The sequence below is a fragment of the Panicum virgatum genome, chromosome 5N (genome assembly GCF_016808335.1).
Source record: "Panicum virgatum strain AP13 chromosome 5N, P.virgatum_v5, whole genome shotgun sequence".
NCBI lineage: Eukaryota > Viridiplantae > Streptophyta > Magnoliopsida > Poales > Poaceae > Panicum > Panicum virgatum.
In genome coordinates this window covers 30,559,512-30,585,350 of record NC_053149.1, presented here as the reverse complement: position 1 = coordinate 30,585,350, position 25,839 = coordinate 30,559,512, and the positions used below count along the sequence as shown (strand labels likewise).

The following is a 25,839-nucleotide window of genomic DNA, read 5'->3' as shown; positions in this document are numbered from 1 at the left end:
ATATATCCTCCTGAAGTTAAACGGGAATTCCGGAGGCGGAATTTCTTCCTCCTCTGGGTCCTCGAGTTCAGGGGAAGGTCTGGCCGATAATTCGTCATGGGTTACTAAAGAGTGAATGGGCTCAGCTATCGAAACATCCTCCTGGCTTGAAGGTTGTAGTTTATGGAGGGGTTCTGTGACGGAGGTGTTCTCCAGGATACGATCCAGGAGTGCCACCCCTTCGGAAGTGGTTTTATAGACGAAAGATTCCCCAGCAGTGATATCAAGCTGTTGGGCTGTGTCATTGTTCAGCCCCAACCAGAAGTGCTGAAGCAGCACATGGTCGGGAATGGACAAGTCTAGGCCGGTATGTCTGAGTTGTGAGAATCTAGCCCAGGCTGTCCCAAGGGTCTCCTTCTCATCCTGACGAAAGTCGAGGATTTCTTTACGCAGGGAAGCGATGCGAGAAATAGGGAAGAATGCGAGACAGAACCTGTTCCGCAATTCCTCCCATTCTTCGTTTTCCTTTCCTACGTTATGTGTGTACCATTGTTTCGCTTTCTCAGCAAGGGAGAAAGGAAATAACTTCCACCGAAGTGTTTCTTGTGCCATGCCTGCAATGGACAAGCAAGAGCACAATTGCTCGAACTCTTGTAGGTGATGGTAGGGATTTTCTAGCTCATATCCTGAGAAGGGTTGTTCCCGGACCATGGCTATGAAGCCAGGGCGGAGTTCAAAGCCTGAAGCTGTGATTGGCTTGGATGACTGTGGTGGCTCTAAGAACTCGCTCGAGGGAGCAGAGAGTTGGTGGATAGAAAGGGTATCCATGGAATAAGGATAAAAAGAAAAGAAAGGATGAAAGAAAAGACACACGAGCAACTAGGTTCGAAGACAACTATGGCAACCGTTCCCCGGCAACGGCGCCAGAAATGCTTGTTGGTATTTCTTAACTCTCACAAAGGAATCCGCAAGCGCACGGAAATACCATGCAGCACTTCACCCGGGAGTATTCAGGGTATTATATTTTCCACGAGGAATGGGTGTGTAACTGTCTTCTATCTAGATTACCCCAAAGAAGATAAGAGATAAAGAGACCTTAGGGTAGTGTGATTCTGATCTATGGATAGGTTCAAGCGAAGATACACTAATGTTTCCACTCGCTCACTTCAGGCACCGGTTTGACCCTGGTCTGCCAAGGAATATCCGGTATCGCTCTATGTTGTACCCAGGCGGGGGGGGGGGGGGGGAGTGCACTAACCACGCAGACTGTCTCCGTAGCAGACGGACAAGTTTGTCACCACCTGCCGTCTACCCCACAATACCAGCTGAGCACGAGACAAACAAAGGTAATCTATGGCCCAGACACCACGCCTATGCCATCAACTACTACTCTAGAGTTGCGCAGGGTTATCCCATCTTTATCAGGGGCCCTCTTCTAGAGTATCCGCTACGAGAACGAATGATGAACCCACGAACGAATGAGAACAAAAGTATAACTTAACTAGAACTCACCAATTAGAAGAACCCGGATATGTACTCCAAATGTACCATATCCGTAGAGGTACAAAGCCGAAGAGATGCCGACAAGTCCGGCTCTTCTCCGCACTCCTTCCTCACACAGTCCTTAGGCTAATGATACAAAGAGGTGGAGCCTCTCTACTCTTCTCCTTCACATATAAAATGGTGTGTGTTGTGAGAGGTGGAGGGAGCCCCTTTTTATAGTCTTCAAGGTCGGTTCCCGCCAAAAGCATATATGGAAGGTGATCAGGAGGAGTAGGGGCACGGCACGTCGAAGTGCACCTAGACGAGAGGCCGGCCAGGTTCGGCAGACCCAGGGGGTCGGCCAGCCCCACCTGGTCGCCTCTCATCCTTATCTTCCTAGGGGAGTCTGATCTGTGGGCCCATGTCAAGATCCCATGGTGCATTTGCCTTGGTTCCCCCATTTGCTCTGACATGTGGGCCCTCCTTATAAGTGACACGTTTCAGTGTGGATCTTTTGTGCATTTTTCCTCGTGTTCACTTGTGTTTTCCCTCTTTTACAGATCTGGGTGCCTGCAGATGACAATTCACCAAAACTCGTGGAAATGGTTAGTTGTAAGCCCTATATCTACGTTTGGTGATTATTTCCGGTAAAAAGCTGCAAGAGCTGACGGTCGAAAACGACACAACCTAGCTATCCCTTGGGAAAATATAAATAACGATACCCTGAATACTTAAGGACCGTCAACAGTGGTCTTCATCTTACTCATATGTGTCATGGTTATGGAACTTGTAAATAAACTTTACACAACCTAGCCATCCCTTGGGAAAATATAAATAACGATACCCTGAATACTTCCGGGTGAAATGCTACAACGGTATATCTATGCGCTTGCAGATCTTTCTATAAATGTTAAGACATACCAACACCAGCATTTCTGACGGCGTTGCTATGAACTAACCACTCCTAGTGGCGACGCTAAGAAATGTCAACAAGCATTTCTGGCGCCATTGCCGGGGATGGCACTAGGTGTAAACTATATTTACAAAGTACATAAACATGGCAATATAAGTAAGAGGTAGCTACTGCTTATACAGGCTAATGTGTTTATCTTTTTGTTTTCTCCTGATTGGATGAAAGCAGGGTAGTGTATGTCTGGTTTCTCCTTGCCGACAAATTTTGTTGAAAATCCTGAGAAGCTCGTGAGAAGGGTCCGACCTCGCATCGTCCCTCCTCCGATCTCGCAGTCGACAAGCGAGCCAGCTTCTTAAGCACCATCAACAATCACTGAACTCATGGCTGAGAAGACTCTCCGCGACTTCTCCGTCCCCTCAGCTGCCAATGTGGCAACTGGACCCAACATTGATGTTGGGGTTGTGAAATTGGAGCTGAAGTCCAGCCTCATAAATATGGTGCAGGCTAGCCCATTTTGTGGCAAGCCGAATGAGGACGCTAACGCCCGTCTCCAGAATTTCCTGGAGCTTTGCAAGACCGTAACCATACGGGGCGTTAAGGCTGACGCCACCAGGCTCCGCCTATTTCCTTTCTCCCTCTTGGGGAAGGTGAAACATTAGTTTTATCAGAGTAAGGAAGCCGTAAGCACGTGGGACAAGTGTTCCACAGCGTTCCTCGCCAAATTCTTCCTGTTGGGCAAAACAAATGCCCAGCGTGGAAGAATTTCAAGTTTCCAGCAGACAAGGATGTAATCCATCCCAGAAGCTTGGGAGAGACAGCAAGAATACATACTCGCCTGTCCTCATCATGGGATGGACGAGTGGCTCGTGCTCCAAAGCTTCTACAACGGGCTAACAACAACATCCAGAGCCCACCTTGATGTTGCTGCTGGAGGAGCCTATCTGGACTGTGGCAGAACCACCTGAATTATCCCGGCTCAAGTGCACTAGCCATCACCATAAAGGCAACACCGACACAAACGCACTTCAAACGGAACAATTCTTGGTCTGTCGGGTGTAACACCCGGTTTATAAAAGGACATAAACCGAGCAATCATATACGTGCCAGGATCAAGTCACACGTATATACAACAGAATGAACAATATATCACAGCACATATCACGTAAAAAGTTATAATAAAGCGAATACGAATGTTATTTATTATATTAATGACAAAATGTCTGATACAGTGGAAGCATAGAATACATATACGAAGTCTCTCGGAAGCTGGGCGCCACAGGGACGTCGACTGGGAGACGAACGCCTAGAAGTCCTCGTACTCCTGGTAGCTCCGGGTGAACTCCCTCGCATCGGCAGGAACTGAGCAGCAGTAGACTATCCCCAAGAGGAAAAAGAGTAGAGTAGGCAAGAGTGAGTACACAACTTGTACTCAACAAGTATAACACAAACCATGAGGCTCTAAGATTGGCTGACTCAACTACATTAGCTTTTAATCTTGGCAAAATTTTATAAAAGCTATTTACTACAAGTTGATGAATTACCATAAACCCAGTTACATAGTATTTAATCAAAATTAATCTATGAACTACTGAGAACCAAACCAAACCACCAAGGTAACCCCGAGAGGCACCCCCCTCGTCGGAAGGAGATAACCCCACTAATCAAAAGGAGGATCTGGGCCGCTCATGACCGTGAGCATGGCTAGTATACCAGTTTTACACTCTGCAGAGGTTGCACATCTTTACCCACAAGTCGTGAGCTACGCTAGTTGTTCATCACACTTCCTTAGGTGAGATGACTAGCAAACTCACTACGAGGCCGTTACAAAGGACATGTTGGTAAGTTGTAACCGCTAAGGAATCTGGCTCCGCAACGATGGTGACCACCTCGAGGGGTACGCAGACCAAGCGTCGTAGCCTGGGAACCATTGAAGCTCACCACCCCTCCTGCCCCGTCGGTAAGTTACTCCCGAACCAAAATGACCTAATTAGTAAGCCAAGACAGTCCCATTCCAGTCTTGTGGTAGCGCTGTTGTCCAGGTTGTCGCTCTATGAACCGGTCCTTATGGAGAGTGGCCAACCAGGTAGTAAGCACCGTGCTGGCCCCCTAAACCATGTTTCTAACAAAACCAATTTTAACGAGACGTGAGCCCCTCAAACGGGCCACTTTCAGAATTAAGTTGCATATACCATTAATCAAATTAATTAAAAAGGACCAAGTGTGTTATAGCGCGGCACCTAGCACAACTAACCAAAATGCAACCCAAGGAATATATATAAGGGATATAAAGTGGCTAGGAAAATCCTTATAGGCATACAGTCTTAAAATGCAGTATGAAAATATATTTAAAGTGATAGGTGTCGTTCATGTTATACTTGCCTTCCTCAAACTGTTCCTGCTGCTCGAACTGCTCAGAAGATGGCTCCTGGTACTGGTACTGGGGCTCCTCAGATGGATCGACGTCTATTCACGAGCACATGGCCAAAAACAAGGCACAACATAAACATACATGCAAACAATAGAAAAAACTAAGAAACAGTACAACAATACATGAAAACAGCAGACAAAACTAAGCTAGAACTATTCTACGCGCTACAATGATCGCGTGAACATAAAGAACGCCTAAAACGGAGCTAAAACGCATAATCTAGGCCAAAAACAAGATCCAGGGACCTATTTGTAAGAAAACTGGAGTTCTAGGGGGGTTTCTGGGCAAAACCGAGGACTAAAACATAAATAAAGGATAGACACATGGTCTAACTAGCAAAAAGAAAGGGGCTGGACTACGGGTTTGATTTTTAAAAAGGGCAGGGGCCTAAGAGTTAAAGTCAGGGCTTAACCGTAAATATTTTTGAATAGACTGGGACTGCGGGTTAAATAACAGGAAACGCAGGGTCTCTTTAACAAAATTGACAGGCCGAAGAGGTATCTTTGAATCTGGGGGCTTGGATCTGGATCGGATGGCTCGGATTTGATGGGCTTTGGGTCTAATCATGGCCGCACACTCTTGATCGGACGGATCTAGCAGTTTGGGCGCGCGGGGCGGTGGCGGTAGGTCGCCGGCGTGCTCTGTTCCGCGGCGCCGCGGCACAGAGCTCGCCGGAGTTCGTCGAATCCGGCGTTCCGGGGCTCATTTTGGCTTGCGGTTTGGTCTGGGAGTTAGTACTCCTCACGCGTAATTCACTGAGGCACTCAACGGGGCGCTGCGGGGCTGGGAGAGGGATTATCGCCGACATGGGCGGCTCGGCGGCGGTGGAAAAGCGCCGGCAAGCGTGTCCGGGGCACCTAAGGTGTACCACGGGTCCTAAAACCAGGCGCAAAGGGAGCAGGGGATCAAGGCGTGCTCACCTAAGCTCGGGAGTGAGCAGCGAAGGCGCAGAGGCGTCGACGTCGGAGTTCGGCGGCGGCGATGGCGTGGTGGTCGTGGAGGGGGTTGACGCGGGGGTGCTCCGGGCTCCTGGGCTCCCCGGGAAGCTTCGTGGAGTTCCTGCGATGAGTCCAAGGGAGTCAGGGAGGTCAGGAACCCACCAGCGGCGAGGAATTGCTTGGAGGTCGGCTCACCGGCGGCGGAGGTCCAAGTCGAAATTCGGGCGCTGCAGACGCACTTCAAACGGAACAATTCCTATAGAGCTCGCGAGTGATAGGCAATCACTCGACTTTTACCGGTCCTATAAGCTTAGCAATTAATCGAACTCAGGTCTAGTGTTCATTACATAGGTTCCTAGGATCATGCATCTAGGGTTTCAATTCAAATCCTAATAACTGTAGATGTACTAGTAAGGAATAACAATAAATTGTAATAATTTGAAATATAGGTTATGTCCGGGGCTTGCCTTCTCGGTAGTCACTAACTATTTCAGCCCTGGGCTCTTCCGAACTTTTGTCCGGGGCTTCAGTTAGTATAGCAGTGTTCACTTGAGCTTCGAGATCACCTCCTTCGGAATCCAGAATCAGCTCGTATGTTCCGTCCGATAGAGCAGTCGTATCTATATGTGATGCAGAAGGTGAAATTACAAACACGCTCATTTCACGATAAAGTTGTAGTCTACAAATAACAACACAACTTATGTATATGGGAAATCGTTTATAGAGTAGATAACTAACATATCTAACTATACAAGGCATCATGATCAACGGCACAAAAAGAAGCTTACTAACTTCATAAAAGAAGTTGTAGTGAAATCCTATTGCTTGTAATTCATGGTTTGCTAATAATTAGGTAACTCAGAACACATTTAGGGATAAATTCATCAAAAATTACAATAAACACAAGGTAAACAGTGTGATCTACCCTGAAAATTTCATACTAAAACATGCAGCCATTTATTCAGGACAAATCATTTATTCAGACAACTCCTAGAACAAGATTGAAGTATACAGGTTAGATAATAGCAATATAGAAGCTAGAAATTTAACAGGAGGTCTACAAAGATATAAATTAGATACTGTAAATTTTTCAAGATTTAATCTACAGATAATTTATTCTGAGAAAATAAACAATACTGACAGCAAACTAACAAGATTCATTTGTAGCCTCTGTTCTTGTCATGAACTGGTACTCAAATTTTACAGGCAGTAACCTGTGAATAAAACAAGGATCTAAAAAAATTACCAGGATTTTCTAAGCAAGGAAACTATTTAACATGAATAAAGATCACTTAACATGTATTAAATCAAAGAAATATCTAAACATGAGAAATGACCACGAAATTTTTATAGAAACTCTGTAATCACATGATTACTCTATCATAAAAATTTCATAGCCAAACATAGTTTCAATCATCAGTTAAGAAAAAGATAAAAATAACTATCATTTAAACACTAGTAACACAAATCTATTTTTTCAGCAAAAACTCTCAACTAACACCCAACATATTATGATTCTACTGCAAAGATCTCTTCAAGAGGATTCCAAAACATCAAGATTTGCATTTTTCTGATTTTTGTCTGAATTTCTATGGAATTTCAAATTTTGCAACAAAAATAACAAAGAGGTCCCTGGTGGCACTATTCACATGAGTCATGGGCTTCGCAGACAGCCCCCTGGGGTTTATTAAATTCTAACAGGGAGGTCCCTGGCCGGTGGGGAAAAACAGGGAACGATGGAGATGGCGGATCCCGTCGACTCCGGTCACCGGCGGCGAGGGAGATGTTGGGGAATTCAAAGAGGAGACCGAGCCGCACCCTTTGGTGCCCGTGGCGCATCGGGAGAGGGTTGGAGGAGGGCGGTCGGCGGTGGACAGTGAGGCGGCGACGGAGGCGCTCGTCGGCGGGGGTGTTCCGGTGGGGATTGGGCGAGGAGGAGGGGTGGGTGAGCTTCGCGGGGCCAAGGCGGAGCTGCTGGTGTGGTCAGCGCGGGCGGAGGAGGACCGTTGCTATGAGATCGACGGTGAGCTCGGTTCGCCAGCGTGCGGTTTGGACGGCGGCGGTGTTCTGGAGCGTGGAAGCGAGGAAAAGGCGAAAGGACGGGGGGAACGGGTTGCGGGGCTTCTTGTAGTGCTGGTGCGCGTGCGAGTTGGGGTCTTGGGGTACTGCTGCAAGCCAGCCGCGACGGCGGCGAGGTGGATTACTCCGAGGTGGATTCAAAGTGTGGAGTAAGACCGAGAGAACTTGAGTCCGCTCCTTTAGCTCGTCTTTCACCAGAGCACTCACCTCACTCTCTTCCTATTCTAACACGAGTGTTACAAGAGACTCTCTTCTCTAATGGATGGTGTGTGTTACAAGAGAGGGGTATGAGCTCTATTTATACTGCTTCAGGGTCGGTACTGGTGTAATCGCCATAAATTAACAGGATTAATTTATGGGCCGAAAGCAAGATGGGCTTAAAGCAGAAGATTGAAGAAGACTTATAAATCGGCTCCTGCGTGAGCATCTGGGCCACATGGGCCATGTATCTTAGATTTAGTTTAAGATTAGAAATAGAGTCCAATCGAGACAAGATTAGTTTAGATTGTTTCCCAAGTCTCCGGACTATAAATATGTACCCTTTGTTATTCGTAAAGGAAGAGCGTCATCACGTCTCACAAACAACAATCTCGGCGCATCGCCACCCCTAATCCTAGGGTTTCGTCCAAGTAAGCGCCATGTTGCCCTGATCGCTTCTCGCGATCAGGGCAGCGTTGTTCTTGCTTTTACCTTGGTATTACTCGTATTGAAGCATTTTTGATGGTGAGTAATGCTAGTTATCTTGATGTTCGTAGAATGGCTTTTAGTAGATCTATTGTGCTTCGTTGCTTATCATCTACAAATATCATGTTGTCTCTGTGCAGTCACGTTTTGATCTTATGCTAGTTCTCGTCGCATAGAATTAGTTGCACAGAGACAACACCCTGCTTCTTTTATGTTTAGTAGATCTGATCTGTTATGGTTTGCTCTTATTCTTAAGAGTTGGTGTAATATCTGTTAGGTTAGGCCTTGCAAACGAGTTGGATGATCCGGTGGCGTTTTAGATGCTTTATCTTAGCCTTAATAGGGATTGTTCCAGGAATCGGCTTTTGCTAGTTCTTAGGCCTCTGTTTTGGGTTTTGGTTTAGTTATCTGTTACGTTTACTAGGCCCAGTCACGTGTAGGATGTTTCGATCTAATAGTGAAGCTTTTACCGTCGTGGATTAGATCAATTAGATTTAATTGAAGCAGCCTTTTTAGTTTTTCACTTTAATCATCAATATCTGGATGCAACAGATCATATCTAACACCGGGACTCGATCGGCTCTTTAAAGCCGATGCAAGAGTCGTCCCGGGGAGCCAACCACGGCTCGGACTTATGTTTCCACGTGTTTGTGTATGCAGGTCAATCATCGCAAGCACATCCGCACCTTCCTGATCGGGTATAGGTCAGGTGGCACACCCTGCGTCTTCACAAGCCGCCGCGCGTTGCTGGAATTGCGGGCCGTCGACGAGGGAGCAGTGCCTGCCAGCGCCCCGGCGACCTCCCGGCTCTTCGTGTTGCCTGTCGCTGCTCGCCGGTGGGTTTCGACCAACAACACATTCTGGCACGCCCAGTGGGACCCTTCTCGGCAACAACGTCCACTGCAACAATGACATGAGCTCAAGATCAAGTACCCGCTCCCAAGCCCGTCACGTATGAAGAGCTCTCTCCTGAACACAAGAAGTATGATGAGGTCAAAGCTCTGCTGGAAGTCGATCTCATCGGCTCTTTTGAGAGGACCCGCAACCATGGCATCAGGTGGAAGGGGTTCTCACCAGAAGGCGCTCTTGACAACGTAGATCTGTCTGTGCCATCAGAAGAATGCACCAGAGCCCTGCGTCAGGAGATGAACTACATGGTGGCCCATTCGCTTCATCGGCACTCTCAAACCCTGATGAACGAGCTCGAGCGCATGGCGTACCGCGTCATCCAGGAGATAATCAAGAACTAGTACTCTCCATCGGGACCAACCTTGGGGAGTCACACAGAGGAAGCTACACTGCATTCTAGACCGGTATTGCCGTTCTCATTCGCGGCTCCAAAACCACAAAATTTGCCGATCTACGTCGTCCACAAGATCGGCGGTGATCCTGGAGAAGGCCAATTCCTCACCGAGCCACCCAAGGAGATTCCGCATGGCTACACGTGCGCCTACATCCCTGACAGCGTCAATCCAACACGCTCGGTGCAGATGGTAAACCCAGGAGCTTCTGGAGCAGACGCGGAGAAACAAGCGTGGCTGGCAAAGTACGCTACTGGGCCGAGTGCTGAGCCATCGGCCCCAGGAGTTCTTAGTGTGGAGCAAGTCAGTGCAATACTGAGAGACCAGTTCGGCATCCTGCCCAAGAGGAAAGCAATCGGCTATTCCAAGCCATATCCAAGTGACTATGACTTGATCCCACTGCCACCCAAGTATCGGCTTCCAGAGTTCACCAAGTTCAACGGGTCAGAAGGAGCCAGCTCCATCGAGCATGTGAGCCGATACTTAACGCAGCTCGAGATGGTCTCAGTGTCAGATCCGTTGAGGGTCCGGTTCTTCGGCCAATCCCTTACAGGCCCAGCTTTTGGATGGTATGCATCACTGGCTCCGAATTCGATTCGGACTTGGAGGCAGCTTGATGATCAATTCCATACCCAGTACCACTCGGAGGCTACTGAAGCTGGAATTGCCGACCTCTTCCATGTCAGGCAGAAGCGAGGAGAGACTGTGTCAGAATACATACAGCGCTTCAGGGAGGTCAAGAACCGATGCTACTCATCGCGCATCACAGAGAAGGAGGCAGTCGATCTGGCTGTCCTGGGACTCGCTGAGCCAATCAAGGATGCGGATTTTCAGTTGGAGTTCACATCTCTGGCGCACCTGGTACAGAAGCTTACAATATACGAACATTACCATCCTGAGCTGTACCATGACAAGTTCATGCACCATATAAGCATGGCCCAGGCGGATGAATCTGATGACTCTGGCGAGGAGCAAGAAGTGGCCGTGGCAGAGTGGACTCGGGGGGGCAAACCCTGTCCCGTGCAAGTGGGTCAAACAGCAGGGGCTTGTGAAGGGCTTCGACTTCGACATAACCAAGGCAGAGCAGATATTTGATCTGCTCCTCAAAGAAAAACAGTTGAAGCTCCCAGAGAATCACAAGTTACCGACGGCACAAGAGTTGCAGGGAAGACTGTACTGCAAATGGCACCACTCGTTCACTCATTCCACGGGTGAATGCAAGGAGTTACGTCGTCAGATACAATCGGCTATCGAGCAAGGCCGATTAATCCTGGCTCAACACACGATGAAGGTTGACACAAAGCCCTTCCCACAAGCTAACATGGTGGAGCTGTCAGATTTCGGATCCAAGGGCCAGGATTTGGCATTCTAGATCAACATGGTGGGACCCATGCGCCGCGATGACAAGTAGAGGAGAGAGGCCGCTTCTGGCAAATGGTCGTAGGATAGACGCGAACTGGAACAACAGCATGTGACCAAAGAGCAGGTGCGTCACATCCACAATCAGCTTCCAGCTTCTAATCGGCTTCTAGAAAAATACCAATACCAGTACAAGTTGCGCCGCCGATACGAATCGGAAGAGGACGAGTACGACCACCGCTCAGGAAGGACATTGGGGAGACGCCAGGCTATACGCGACCACTAGCATTGTTTGTTCTTCAGGTACTGTTGGAATTCCGGCATGAGCCGATTGCCTACTATAGACGATTGCTTGGAGTGCAGGCCTCGAGAACGCCAGCAGGACGAGACATCGGAGTTCCGACGCTTAGGGCCCAGAACACGTCATGATGACCGTATGAGGAGGCCAACCAGGGGTGATTCCGAGCAAGAAGAAGAAGAAGACAGTACCATCGTCCACGGTGGTGTCCTGACGGGCTTAATCGCTCGCAAAAGCGCAGAGTGCAGCGCTTGTGCAATCTAGAAGAGGCAGAAGCAAAGTACCTTGACGTGCTGAGAAAAGCACGTCCGGATCTCGCGGAACAAGTCAGACGACCGCGAAGGGAGGAAAGGCGCCCCCCCCAGAAAAGAGTGGCGCCCCAAGCAGACAAAAGCCGATGAGAAGCCATCGGCCGATGTGAACATGGTGTTTGTGCTCCCATCGGAGTTTTGGGCACCCCAACCGGAAGAATCGTCCATCGCACAGCTGGATCTAGGCCCACGGCTGATCATCTTCGAGAAGCCCAAGAAGAAGAGCTACAAGCACCTGAAGGGATTGTATCTCAAGGGCTTCATCAATGGCAAGCCTGTGAACAGGATGTTGGTCGACACTGGTGCCGCGGTCAACCTGATGCCATACTCTGTGCTACGCCGATTGGGTCGTTCTTCTGCCGATCTGATCAAGACCAATGTGATGCTTAATGACTTCAATGGGCAGCCATCAGAGGCGATGGGGGTTCTTAATGTGGAGCTGACAGTGGGCCGCAAGACTATACCAACATCGTTCTTCATCGTTAACAGCAAGAGTACATACACAGTGCTGCTTGGGAGGGACTGGATTCCTGCCAACTATTGTATCCCTTCCACGATGCATCAGTACCTCGTCCAATGGGACAGCGATGAAGTAGAAGTGGTCCCTGCAGACAATTCCAGCGAAGCCTCGCTCGCAGATATGAACGCTTGGGACGCAGATGGACAAGAGCCGATCTCAGGGATCGCCCTGGAAGACTGTGATCGGATTGAGGCGACAAAAAACGGACTGAGGCTGGTCTTATCCACTGGCCTCACAGGGTAGACGCATCCTGGAATGCCACGAGATGTAATAAAGATAGTGAGGCCAGTCCCAACGACCGGCCCCAAAAAATAGAAAAATCCTGTTTGGGTTCAGAATTGTTACATCATGTACACACGATGGCCTGCTCTAGGGTTTCGAATGATAATGGAAGTGTAGAAACGGCCAGCCCACGCGGTTGGCCAAATAATTTTTCTTGTCATCTCCCTGTGTTTGCCGCTGATCTTGTGGATAACGAAGACTCGCTTGCGTTCGCAGCTGATTTTTCAGACGACGGCAAACTCGGATACAGGTTCACGTCAGCTGATGATTTGGAAGAGGTTGACATCGGTCCTGGGGATAAGCCACGGCCGACATTTATCAGCAAGAAGTTGGATCCGGCCTTGCGAGAGGAGATGATTGCACTGCTGAAAGAGTACCGGGACTGTTTTGCATGGGACTGCACCGATATGCCCGGACTGGATAGAAGCATCGTTGAGCATCGGCTCCCGCTCAAGAAAGGGTTTCGGCCGTTTCAGCAACGAGCACGTCAGATGAAGGCCGAAGTCCTAGAAGAAGTCAAGAAAGAGGTGGAGAAGATGCTGGATGCTGGGTTCATCAGGCCGTGCCGGTATGCAGAATGGATCTCTAGTGTGGTACCGGTACAAAATAAGGATGGCCGATGGCGTGTCTGCGTTGATTTTAGAGATCTCAACAGAGCGACGCCAAAAGACGAATACCCGATGCCTGTTGCAGAAACAATGATCAACGCAGCTGCCGGCCACAAAATGATGAGTTTTATGGACGGCAATGCCGGTTACAACCAGATCTTCATGGCCCCGGAAGACATGAACAAGACCGCGTTCAGAGTACCAGGCACGGTCGGTTTGTTCGAGTACTTGGTGATGACCTTTGGACTGAAAAATGCCGGTGCAACGTACCAACGTGCCATGAATTATATTTTTCATGATCTCATCGGCAAACTGGTAGAGATCTATATTGATGATGTTGTGGTCAAGTCCAAATCGGCTGGGGGCATCTAGAAGATATGCGTCAAGTTTTGGAGCGGACTCGGAGGTTTGGGCTTAAAATGAACCCAAAGAAGTGCGCCTTTGGAGTATCGGCCAGTCAATTTCTGGGATTCTTGGTGCATGAACGGGGAATCGAGATCGGCCTGAAAAGCCAAGAAGCTGTGAAGGCGATGAAGCCACCTACTACAAAGAAAGAGTTACAGAAGCTCATCGGTAAAATTAACTTTGTTAGGCGATTTATTTCTAATCTGTATGGACGCATTGAGCCGTTCATGGGTTTAGTGAAGATCAAATCCGATGATGAGTTTCGCTGGGGGGCAGAACAGCAGTAAGCTTTCGATGAAATCAAAGAATATTTGTCAAAGCCTCCAGTGTTGATTCCTCCTCAGCAAGATAGGCCGTTCTACGTGTACCTATCCGTGGGTGACGCTTCCATTGCTTCGGTGTTAGTCCAGAAGCACGACGGCCAGGCGAGGGTGGTTTTCTACCTCATCAGGCGCATGTTAGACGCTGAGATCAGGTATCTTGAAATCGAGAAGCTTTGTCTTTGCTTATACTTTACATGTACAAAGCTTCGCCATATTTTGCTCTCGGCGGAAACAATTGTCATATGCAAATTGGATATCATAAAGCACATGCTGTCGGCTCCTGTCCTGAAAGGCCGACTAGGAAAATAGATGTTTGCATTGTCAGAGTTCGATATTCGGTATCAGCCTGCGAAAGCAGTCAAAGGACAAGCACTGGCAGATCTTGTTGCAGACAGGATCAGCACTGATATTGCTACATTATTTATTCGTGCTTGGGCTATGTTTTTTGACGGATCGGCTTGTGATGATGGGTGCGGTGTGGGAATTCTGTTGGTCTCGCCTCGTGGAGCGACTTACTCCTTTTCCATCAGAATGACTGCCCCATGCACCAATAATTTGGTGGAATATGAAGCCATTCGCAAAGGGATGGAACTGCTCCTTGAAGCTGGTGCAGAAGCGGTGGAAATTTTTGGAGATTCAAAATTGGTGATTTCTCAGCTCACGGAAGAATATAGATGTGAGAGTGAGGCTCTATTTCCGATATGGATGCAGTGCCGTGAGTTGATGTCACAATTCAGGTATATCAATTTCCACTAGATACGCAGGACTCTGAACAATGAAGCCAATGATTTGGCCCAGATGGCTTCCGGGTACAGGGAAACAGCCGATGGAGTTGACGTGGAGGTTCAGTTTCTAGGACCCGGAGACTGGAGAGCCGATATCTTCAATTACTTGAAGGATTCGGCTCGGGGGGCACCTAGAAGGACAAGACTCAAGGCCTTGAAGTATGTTCTGATAGGGGATGACATGTTCTACAGGACCTTGGAAGGAGTACTACTTAGATGTCTGGGACCTTCAGAGTCAAATCGGCTTTTGCATGAGGTTCATGAAGGAGCCTGCGGTACTCACCAGTCGGCTCATAAGATGAAGTGGCTGATTAGGCGATCGGGATATTACTGGCCTACCATGCTTGAAGATTGTTTCAAATATTATAAAGGATGTCAGGCATGTCAGAGGTTTGGCAAAATTCAGATAGTGCCAGCATCAGTAATGAATCCTATCATCAAACCGTGGCCATTCAGAGGTTGGGGCATGGATATGATTGGACAAATCAACCCGTCGTCTAGCAAGGGTCACCAATGGGTCTTAGCTGCTACAGATTATTTCACAAAGTGGGTAGAGGCAGTGCCCATGAGATCAGTAGCATCAAGAGATGTGATCAGCTTTGTCAAAGAGCACATCATCCAAAGATTTGGAATTCCTCAAACTATTACGACCGATGGAGGATCGGTCTTCATATCGGAGGAGTTCAGAAAGTTTGCCGACGACATGGGGATTAAACTGATCAGATCATCTCCATATTATGCCCAAGCTAAAGGATAGGCTGAAGCATCCAACCAGAGCCTCATTAAGCTCATAAAGAGAAAGATCGATGAATATCCTAGGCGCTGGCATGAGGTGTTATCAGAAGCTTTGTGGGCATATCGTATTTCATGTCATGGGTCCACCAAAACATCGCCGTACCATTTAGTCTACGGCCAAGACGCTGTGTTACCATGGGAAATCATGGTGGGATCAAGGCGTGTTGAGTTTCAGAATGATCTATCCGCTGAACAGTATGCAGCCTTGATGAACGATAATGTGGAGGACCTGACAGACCTAAGGCTTTGGTCGCTGGAGAAGATCAAAGAACATAAGGCTAAAGTTGCTCGTGCATACAACAAGAAGGTCAGGCCTAAGGATTTCCAGGTTGGAGACTTCGTTTGGGAGGCAGTATTGCCATTGGGAACTAAAGATAAAAAGTTTGGTAAATGGTCTCCAACTTGGCATGGGCCGTACAAGGTTGATCAGGTCTTGCCTGGGAATGCATACATGCTCGAGGAATTGGACGGCGTCAAGTTTCCTGTTGTTGTCAATGGCCAACATCTCAAGAAGTATTTCCCGAGCATGTGGGAAGGCGAGTAACGAAAAGCCGATGAGATCCATCTGGCTGCAGTGTAATAGGCCAACACGTTGAGTTGGCCGCAAAAAAAATCATGACAGGCCAACACGTTGAGTTGGCCAGTAAGAAAAAAAAAGAAAAGAGATAGGCCAACACGTTGAGTTGGCCGGTAAAAAAAAATAGTAAAGTACATGTGAGGAACGAAACAGCCGATGTGTAACCATCGACTTAAGATGTTTTTAAACAAGTACAAGTTTCAGGTTAACAGGCAGTACTAATTGTCTCTTGAGCCTATCTACTGGTTCAGGAATTCTTCTATGGCGTGGATGGCTTCTATGCGGACGGTGTCTGCTCGTGCTATGATTGCTTCATCATCCTTGTCATCGCCTATTACTATTTGCCGACTCAAGGTGCTTATCTCTGCAAACTCTGCTTGTATCTGCTCGGCTATTTCCTGGGTTTCTTGTTTGGAGTTTGCAATGGAAGCTTCCTCGGCCTGGATGAGTTTCTTGGTGGTATGAACCTTCTCTTCGAGTTCTGCCAGTTCTTTCTTCAGGAGGTCGAGTCGGTTCATGTTGGCAGACACGTCAGCTTTGATGTCTAGAGTTGCCTTCTTCTGGTTGAGGGCCTTGCACTTTTGGGTAATGTCAGCTTTCAGAGAAGCTTGATAGCGACGTGCTTTCATCCTTTGTTGTGCTTTATTCACTTCTATCCGAAAGAATGGAAGGTTGCTGGCTAGCCAGAGCTTGATTTGCAACGGCTCCGGGAGTTGGGATTCTATTTGCTCGAAGATGTTCTTTATCTTGCTGGAATCATCAACTAGAGTAGTGATTAGGGTAGATAAAAGATTCTTGATGAGTTGAAGCTGATGTGCCAAATTGGCCGATTGCTGCGAAGATGGTGTTTCTGCTCCAGGGATAGTCAGACCCATTGATGCCAGGTCAAAGGAAAGTAAACCTGAAATGTCAAAATCCTATGGACATATCTGAAGTTAGAGCAAGATGCATTTATGGAGCTATCGGCTGATTCAGAATTGGTTTTGTAATGTTACCTGTTCTGAAGGAGTGTTGGGCGATTCAGGAGCAATCGTCCTATTAGAGCTTGTGTTGACATCGAGAATATCGACTGTATCGGTTTGTTCCTCATTTGCATCCATCAGTGCATCAGGAGTTGCAGCCATCTCATGTTGTTCCAGGCTTTCTACATTGGGGATGTCTTCAGCTGCGTCCTGGAAATAAAATTACAGTCAACCATGGTACATATGTATGAAATAAAGAAAAAGTTTTTGAATGATGAGTTACCTGGTTGGTGTTGGACTCTGATGGATTTGGGGAAACTGGTGCTGGTTTCTTGATCACTCGCCTCGTGATCATTTTCCTTTTCTTGGTCAAGACTCGGGGGGCAATGCTTGCAGAAGTTTGTCTTCGTTTGGAAGCCAACTGAAGTAAGTCTGGCTGAACAGACATTATCACTTTCTTCATTGGTGGTGATCCTTTGCAGAAGAGTACATCAGGAGCAGTTGGAAGAAAGTGGAATGGCTCCCCAGTGCTGGTCATAGGTTCTGGACCATCTTGTTGCTGCTAACAAAGAAAGCAGGATTAGCCAAGAGAAAGGAATAGAGAGTTTGGAGGGAATAAAGTGCATAAATTCAGTACCTCTTCCTCGGGGATTACATATTCAAGATCGATTTGCTGCAGTCGAGGACCTAGAGCTTTTCTGAAGACATGAGTTTTCCATATGTTCCACCAAGTATCAAAGCCGATTGATGAAGAGGTGAAGGACAGATTGGCTGGTATTGGAATGTGGAGATTATCAAACATGCTGTAGCATCTTGAGCTGGTGAGACCATCGGGCAGATCGGCTCTGCTCTCCACCAAGTGGTGAATATGGAAGTGGGGAGGGACCTTTCCTAGGCCAAATTGCCGAGCTGCTATGACTGGCTGGTAAGATTCATAACCTGGCTTGATAATTCTATTAGAGGTGCTGATGCCAACGGGGAGGAAGCCAGGTCGAATCATCAAAGAATACAGATGCCGAGTGCTGTCGTCATCGGCAAAACTATCTAATCTGAAGGCGGTTGGGTTCTCAAAAGATTCAGATTCAGTGAATGAGAAATAAAGGGGATTATTTAGTCCTTTGTAGAAGACTCTGAACTAGTTTGCTGCATCTGTTGAGTTCAATTTACTGCCATTGGAGACTGAATAAAGCTTGGCCATAGCTAGTACATCTAATTGGTTTGCCACTCTCATCAGGGAAATAGTTCTTGGTTAGGCCTTGGAAGTTGGGGATATGGTGCTGAAAGTACAGTTGTGCCCACAACTGAATAAACCACCAAGGGCCTCCAGTTCTCAGTTTCTTGTGGTTAAGCAAGTTAGATGTCATTAAATGGAGATATCTGTAGGTTTCTCCAAGAAAGAGTTTGCCTAGGCCGGTGTGATTACCACGGGCCAGGTGATAGGCTAAGGGAAGATAGTTCTTAGTTGGGGCTAAAGAAGGACCACAGAAGATGAAGTGCTCTAGCCACAGATTTAAGAAGGCTGTGTGTTCATTCTCAGTCACTAGACCTTTTGTTTTCATATGCTGACTCATGTAAGTGCCCCAGTTTGTGCAGTTAACCTTGGAAGACAGTTTGAAGGGGACTTCTGCCATTTTTTGAGCAGCAGGATTAGGAGAACTAATGTCTAGGCCAGTGATCATGGTGACATCCAGCAGAGTAGGGGTCATGGGTCCATGACCAAACAGAAAATAATTCAGAGTATCAGACCAGAAATAGTCGATGGTTTTCAGAAGATTTTCATCTTTGTCAAGTGGAGATAATGATAAACTAAGTGCATCGGCTATATTCAAATCCTGCCATAAGGGCATGTGAGCTTTTGCTACTCTGTTGTACCATGTAATCCAACTCTCAGGGGGATTAGGCCAGGCTCTTAAGCAGTCGGCCCAGAGGTTCAGATCGATGTTTTGACTCACAAAAGGGATCCTATTTGCTTCACAAGAGATCAAATCTATGGGGTTTTCATGGATTTGTGGGCCAAGACAGAAAGATTTTGGGTTGAAGGGATGCGGCAGAAGGATGTCTGACACATGAAGTTCAGAAATTCAGAAGTATGCATATGGTGTCATATTTCAGAGTTCAGTATTCGGAGGCTTAGTAAGCTGAAGAAAACTAAAGGATTAGGCCGAATATTACCTTCAGGCCGCAGATTGCCGCATCATCAATTGCAGAGCTTGTCGTCTGAGCTGCAGAATCTGCCATGATTCAGATCTGTTGACTTAGGGTTTGATTGTTGTAGGCTTTGATTCGAATTCCGGCTGCTTGGAGAGTTCTTGCTCGGATTTGTAGAGCTTGGTTTTCGAATTATGCTCGGATTCAAGAGTTCGGTTCAAGGTGGAAGTGTTACTCTACTCTTGTGCGGGTTGCTTTTAGTTTGAATTCCGTCGGCTCTTGGATATTTATAGAAGCCTGATGCGTTGCCATCGGCTTTTTGGAAAGTAAACGAAGACACATGGAATTGAAGGGAAATTCGATTTCATTAAAGGAAAGATCATTACAAGGAGAGCCGATTTTACAAAGGAGTTAATCCTTCGGCTTTGTGATCCTACTCCTACGACGCTACAGCACTACTTCTACTGTTCGTAGGTGCTTAGTACATACGGCGCTTGGGGCTTCGAGCCGGCACATCCCCGCTGCTGTCGACGTCGTTGTCATCATCGTCGTCATCGTCGCTGTTGAAGGCGCTGCTGCCGCCTTCAGACCCGGAGTCGCTCCAGCCGTCGCCGCCGCCGCTGTCCTCTTCTTCGCTGTCCTCCTCGGAGGACCCGAGGAACCGAAAGGGCTTTCCACCCATCGGCTAGTCGTCGTCGGACGGGGAGTCGATCTCCTCTTCCGAGGAGGCGTCGACTTCGTCCGAAGAGGGGTCTTCCTCCTCGCCGCTCTTCGACTCCTCCCGGAACAGGAGCCGGAGGTCTTCTCCTTCAGTTTTGGGCTCGTCCTCCTCGGAGACGACCCCGAAATCGAATTCCTCTGCATCCCAATGCAGAGGAGCCAGCGCTTCGTACGCTGCAGTCGGGTCCCACTCTGGCGTCGGCTCCCGACTCTCCAGAATGGAGTCGATGGAAGAAGCAGGGAGGGGGGAAGAAGAAGGGGAAGAGGAGGAGGAAGAGTCTCTGAAGGAGTTGGAGTCGGAGGAGGAAGAGATCGCCATTACTGGTGTTGGAAGATTGTGATTTTCTGTGCTACTGGCTTTGGGAGGAAGAAGGAGTTTTGCCGTGAAGAAGAGCCGATTTGGGGTGAGATTAAATAGTGAAAGATGGAAGATGGATCGGCAGTTTTCACGTTCTATGAGGAGTCAGTTGCAGAGACGTTGCGTCTTCCTCGGTGTTTGCAGTGTGTTTAAAGAGCATTAACGGGAAGATGAAGCGACGGATTGGTTTTGGAACTATCATTGCCAAAACCAGGGGGCCATGTGTTATCGCCATAAATTAATAGGATTAATTTATGGGCCGAAAGCAAGATGTGCTTAAAGCAGAAGATTGAAGAAGACTTGTAAATCGACTCCTGCGTGAGCATCTGGGCCACATGGGCCATTTATCTTAGATTTAGTTTAAGATTAGAAATAGAGTCCAATCGGGACAAGATTAGTTTAGATTGTTTCCCAAGTCTCCGGACTATAAATATGTACCCTTTGTTATTCGTAAAGGAAGTGCGTCATCACGTCTCACAAACAACAATCTCGGCGCATCGCCATCCCTAATCCTAGGGTTTCGTCCAAGCGCCATGTTACGCGATCAGGGAGCGTTGTTCTTGCTTTTACCTTGGTATTACTCGTACTGAAGCATTTTTGATGGTGAGTAATGCTAGTTATCTTGATGTTCGTAGCATGGCTTTCAGTAGATCTATTGTGCTTCGTTGCTTATCATCTACAAATACCATGTTGTCTCTGTGCAGTCACATTTTGATCTTATGCTAGTTCTCGTCGCATAGAATTAGTTGCACAGAGACAACACCCTGCTTCTTTTATGTTTAGTAGATCTAATCTGTTATGATTTGCTCTTATTCTTAAGAGTTGGTGTAATATCTATTAGGTTAGGCCTTGCAAACGGGTTGGATGATCCGGTGGCGTTTTAGATGCTTTATCTTAGCCTTAATAGGGATTGTTCCGGGAATCGGCTTTTGCTAGTTCTTAGGCCTCTGTTTTGGGTTTTAGTTTAGTTATCTGTCACGTTTACTAGGCTCAGTCACGTGTAGGATGTTCCGATCTAGCAGTGAAGATTTTACCGTCGTGGATTAGATCAATTAGATTTAATTGAAGCAGCCTTTTTAGTTATTCGCTTTAATCATCAATATCTGGATGCAACAGATCCTATCTGACACCGGGACTCGATCGGCTCTTTAAAGCCGATGAAAGAGTCGTCCCGGGGAGCCGACCACGGCTCGGACTTACGTTTTCATGTGTTTGTGTATGCATGTCAATCATCGCCTTTGTGTGGACGTCTGTGATTGCTTCCTGAGGTCGGTGGCAGTTGCGTGTCTCCAAAGCAGGTAGTTAGAGGCCGGCCAGCCTCTCCTAGGCCGGCCGGCCTGGCTCTAGCTATTTTCGGGCCTCCGCTGCTCTTGCATGTTGTTTACATGTTGCAAACTGCCCCTCAAGTCGGCTTGGGTCTTGATTCTTTGGTTTGTCATTGGAATTGGGCCCAACTTGACTTGGTTCAAGCCTTTCGATCTTAACTTGTGCATCTTGCCTAAACCACCCTCGGGTTGGCTTGTTCTTGTGCTCAAGACCATGAACCACACAACTGTAAGACTAAATCTCATAGTGGTAGGCCGGCCGGCCCGGGATTCTCCCCATTTTGGCTCAATTTCATATATGTTGCTCCTGAATTCAAATACTCACCAAAACTTATGGAACTTGTTAGTGTTAGTGAGAATCATAACAAAATAGTCCCAAAAGTATGAAATCCGAATGAATGTTGGCGGTAAAAATCATCGAAATCGACCGCCAAGAAAAACATAAATACATCATTTGTGGCTTTTTAATCCGAAATTAAATTTTATAGCTTGTGTTTCTCCCTCATATGAATGCCAAATTTGATGATTTTTTTTTATTTTTTTAAAAACATTATCTTTCATTTAATGTCATTTGTTTGTATGTTCATTGCTAATTATTTGATCTTTTCCATATTGCTTTTTTTAAAGGAAATGTTGGGGAGTTCCCCACAGCGCTTCAGGGTTTTTTATATATAATAAAAAGAAACTGTACAAAGCAGAGAATATGGTCTAAACATTCTACAAATAATTCTACAAACATCTTAATATGGTCTAAACATTCTACAAATTGATATGGCAGCATAATTTGGGTCCCTAAACTTGTCATAAAAGTTTCAAATGGTTTCAGTAACGGAGGAACATACATTTTTACAAATGGATACAATCTTACTAGTTTTCATGTAATGTTAAGGTGAACATTGAACTTTTTCATACTTTGCAAAATGTTCAAACTCGTATACACTACAAAATTGATCATAACCTTGTGCTTACCTCAATATTACAAAATCTTGAGTTAGATAAGTAATGATTGTACAAAACAAATGTTTTTTCTATTAGCTATTTAGAAGGAACAAGATAAGGCATATAAATAGGATCTACGAAATAGAATTTGTACTAAACAACGCCATTAACAAAAGGAGAATGATTTTAAAAAAATTCAGGAAAAAATGTCAAATTTTGATTATGTATGACGGAGAAAGATCAGTTACAAATTTTAATTATAGATTAAAAGAATAAATTCAGAACTACATATGTGTTCTTACTTCTTCGTTCCAAAGAGCTGAGGCAATGGTGCTGTGCTAGCTGTCCTCGATCCAATAGTAATGTTAAAAATAGAATAAATTCAGAACAGATAGCCAAACATTGAAGTGGTGCGGTTGTAGAGTCCAAGCCAGATAAGCTGCTGGTCTTAGGTTCGAATCCCAGGCAAGACTCTTTTTTTGGGTGGTGCAAAAATAAGGCCAAAAATGGGGCGACACCACCGCAGAGCCAAAGCGCAGAGCCATACCATTGGACCACTGAAGGAAGTTCCATTTGTACCGATCTATCTCTTTAGGCCCTGTTTTAGTCACTGTTTAGTGAGACGAATCTAATGAGCTTACTTAATACATGATTTGCAACAGTGATGCTAAGTAACCATCCGCTAATTATTAATTAATTATGAATTAATTATCATCATTAGATTCGTCTCGCGGTTTACAACCCATCTGTGGAAAAAAATTTATAAATAGACTTCATTTAATATTTCAAATTAGTAAGATTCCATCGCAACGTCTCGCGATTTACAATCCATATGTGAAAAAAGTTTTATAAATAGACTTCATTTAGTACTTCAAATTAGTAAGATTCCATCGTAAATTTTTTTTTCATTTAATACTTCAAATTAATAAAATTCCATCGGAAATTTTTTTTTCAAAACATCTAAACACGGCCTTACATATCAAAGGCCTTACTTATCAAAGGAATGGTCTCCATCTACATAATGCCGTCGTCTCCATCTCCCTCGCCAGGTCCGCCCCATTGTCTTCCTCGCTCCCTTCCCTCTCTCGACGGCGACAGATCCCCGCTTCCCCCTTGCCTCACCCACCCCTTCCCTTTCCTCAACGGCGACGGCGCACGGCGATGCCATCCCCAAAGCGGCAGATCTATGCGCGGCTACAAACTCGCGACAAGGACGGCCGCTGCGTCTCCATGGGTGGCGCTACTCCACCACGGCGCCGAAATGCTCGCCGCACTCCCCCCTGCTCCCCAACAAGCGGTGGCGACGGCGCCAAGCCTTACAAGCTGCGGGCCCGCCGCGCTCACCCCTCCTCCCCAACAGACGGCGCCAAGCGTTAGAAACTGGAGGCCCGCAGTGCTTCCCCCTCCTCCCTAACAGGCGGTGGTGACGGCGCCAAGCGTCAGAAGCTGGAGGCCTGTGGCGCTTCCCCCTCCTCCCCAACAGGCGGCGGTGACGGCGCCAAGGGTCTGAAGCTGGAGGCCCATCGCGGAATCTTCATCGACGTCACCTCTAGCACTGAGGAGGAGCAGGAGGGGAGGAAGAACAAGGGGAAGGGCAATCCCACGACGGCGACATCTAACAAGTAGGAGAAGGGGACGACGAACAGCGGGAAGGAGGAGGTAATCCACTATCCTCTGGTTGAACGATTCAATCATCTTGTGCAATTTCAAAGAGATGCTTTTTTAGGGTTCAATCCACTGTTCTCATATTTGAGTTAATCCTGCAATGCAATTTCTCTAGAAGCGATAAGCATACCATCTTGTTTTAGGGTTTAGTGTCAATCCTGCTATGCATAAAAATCAAGAGTGCTAATGTTTGAGTTCAATCCACTGTCATCTGGCATGTCTAATTTAGTTTAGCACGCAGCTACTCTAGCTTATTAGCTAGATTACTACTTCAGTAGTTCAATGTCTAGTTTAAGTTGGGGTCTGAATGATCACAATTGTATATGCATTATTGCTGACCCAACTCTGGCTCCTTCAAAGCTAGTAGTTCCGCAAGTTCATGAATATATGAGATAAGAGAATGGACTTAGGAACAAATGATTTTGGTGTGAGATTATAATTTAGCAAGTTCAAAGCTATTAGTTCAGCTAGTAGTTTAGCTGAATTCATGTTGTGAGATTATAATTCCATGACATTGTACTTGAGCCTTGATGTGAGCTTTGTTGCAAGGCCTGGTAATTTCATTTTCTCAACTAGGCAAGTCCACTTGAGGCCAAAAATGCACATTGTGCTTAGCTGATAAGTTGATAAGGCCTGGTAAACACACATTGATCATAGAAATACTCATATTCTTCTAGTCACCAGTCTGTGATTAGCTGAATTCATATTGTTCTTTGATGTGTTAAATTATGTGATATGCATGGTTCATGAGACCATTATGAGATCAATGTCAGTTTAAGCATAATGCACTAGAATCCCGTGGGTCCACTGCTGCAGGAGATTCAATGATTTTGTGTGCGCTCTACTACTAGTGCTGCCGTAGGGGATATTTAGTGCTAATGTTAGCTAGCAACTACTGCTAGTGCTGCTGCAGGGGATATTTAGTGCTAATGTTAGCTAGCAAATTAGTGTGTGGTTTTTAGTGCTAATGTTATCTGAATTCAGTATACAGTTTTTTCATCTAGCACAATTCAGTATACTACAATCTCAATATACAATTTAGTATACATGATTGTAGTTATTTTTTTTATCTTGTAGGTCCCTCTTAAAATGATGAGCTTCCAGGACTTGCACAACAATTTAGCAGCATCACAGGAGAGTGTCAATGCACTTGCAGATGAGCTTGCAAAAGAAAAGGAAAGGAAGAAGGCACTTCAGTGTGCACTTCAAGTGCAGCCAAGAAGGCAAGACATAACATTTAGTGGATGAAAAGAAGCTGATGGTCGAAGCTTTTGGTTTGGGGGGGGGGGGGGGGGAGCTGATAGTTGTAACTTCTGATAGTTGAAGCAAAAAATAACATTTAGGGTTGGATCAGCATCAGCAAGGACATGTGTTTTGTGTAGGACTGTTCTTGTATTGTTGGTGTTCCACTATGGATGTAGACCTGTGTACCCGCTAATTAAGTACAATGTCAAATATGTTATGTGTCCTGTGCCAAGACTTGAAGTTTAATAAAAAAATGCGTCATGCTCAAAATGTTATGAATTTTCATTGTCATGCTCTCAAGCTTTTGGTTTCAGTATGCTATTGTTGGCTTCTTGCCATAAGTTTTGAAGCTAATTTGGTTGCTAAATGGTCATGCTCTACAAGCAGCATAATGCTGGAATCTTGATTAC

At 46.4% G+C, this 25,839-nt stretch overlaps 1 long non-coding RNA gene and 1 other non-coding gene across 2 annotated transcripts; one reads left to right on the top strand and one right to left on the bottom strand.

The window, feature by feature from the left end:
- Window positions 1-3,118: 3,118 nt before the first annotated feature.
- On the bottom strand, window positions 3,119-3,227 carry LOC120677057. The gene has a single exon (XR_005676122.1). It is a non-coding gene; the product is annotated as a small nucleolar RNA R71 (small nucleolar RNA).
- A 20,313-nt stretch (window positions 3,228-23,540) lies between these two features.
- LOC120675881 lies at window positions 23,541-25,714 on the top strand. The gene is made up of 2 exons (XR_005675525.1): window positions 23,541-24,178; window positions 25,262-25,714. It is a non-coding gene; the product is annotated as an uncharacterized LOC120675881 (long non-coding RNA).
- Window positions 25,715-25,839: the final 125 nt, after the last annotated feature.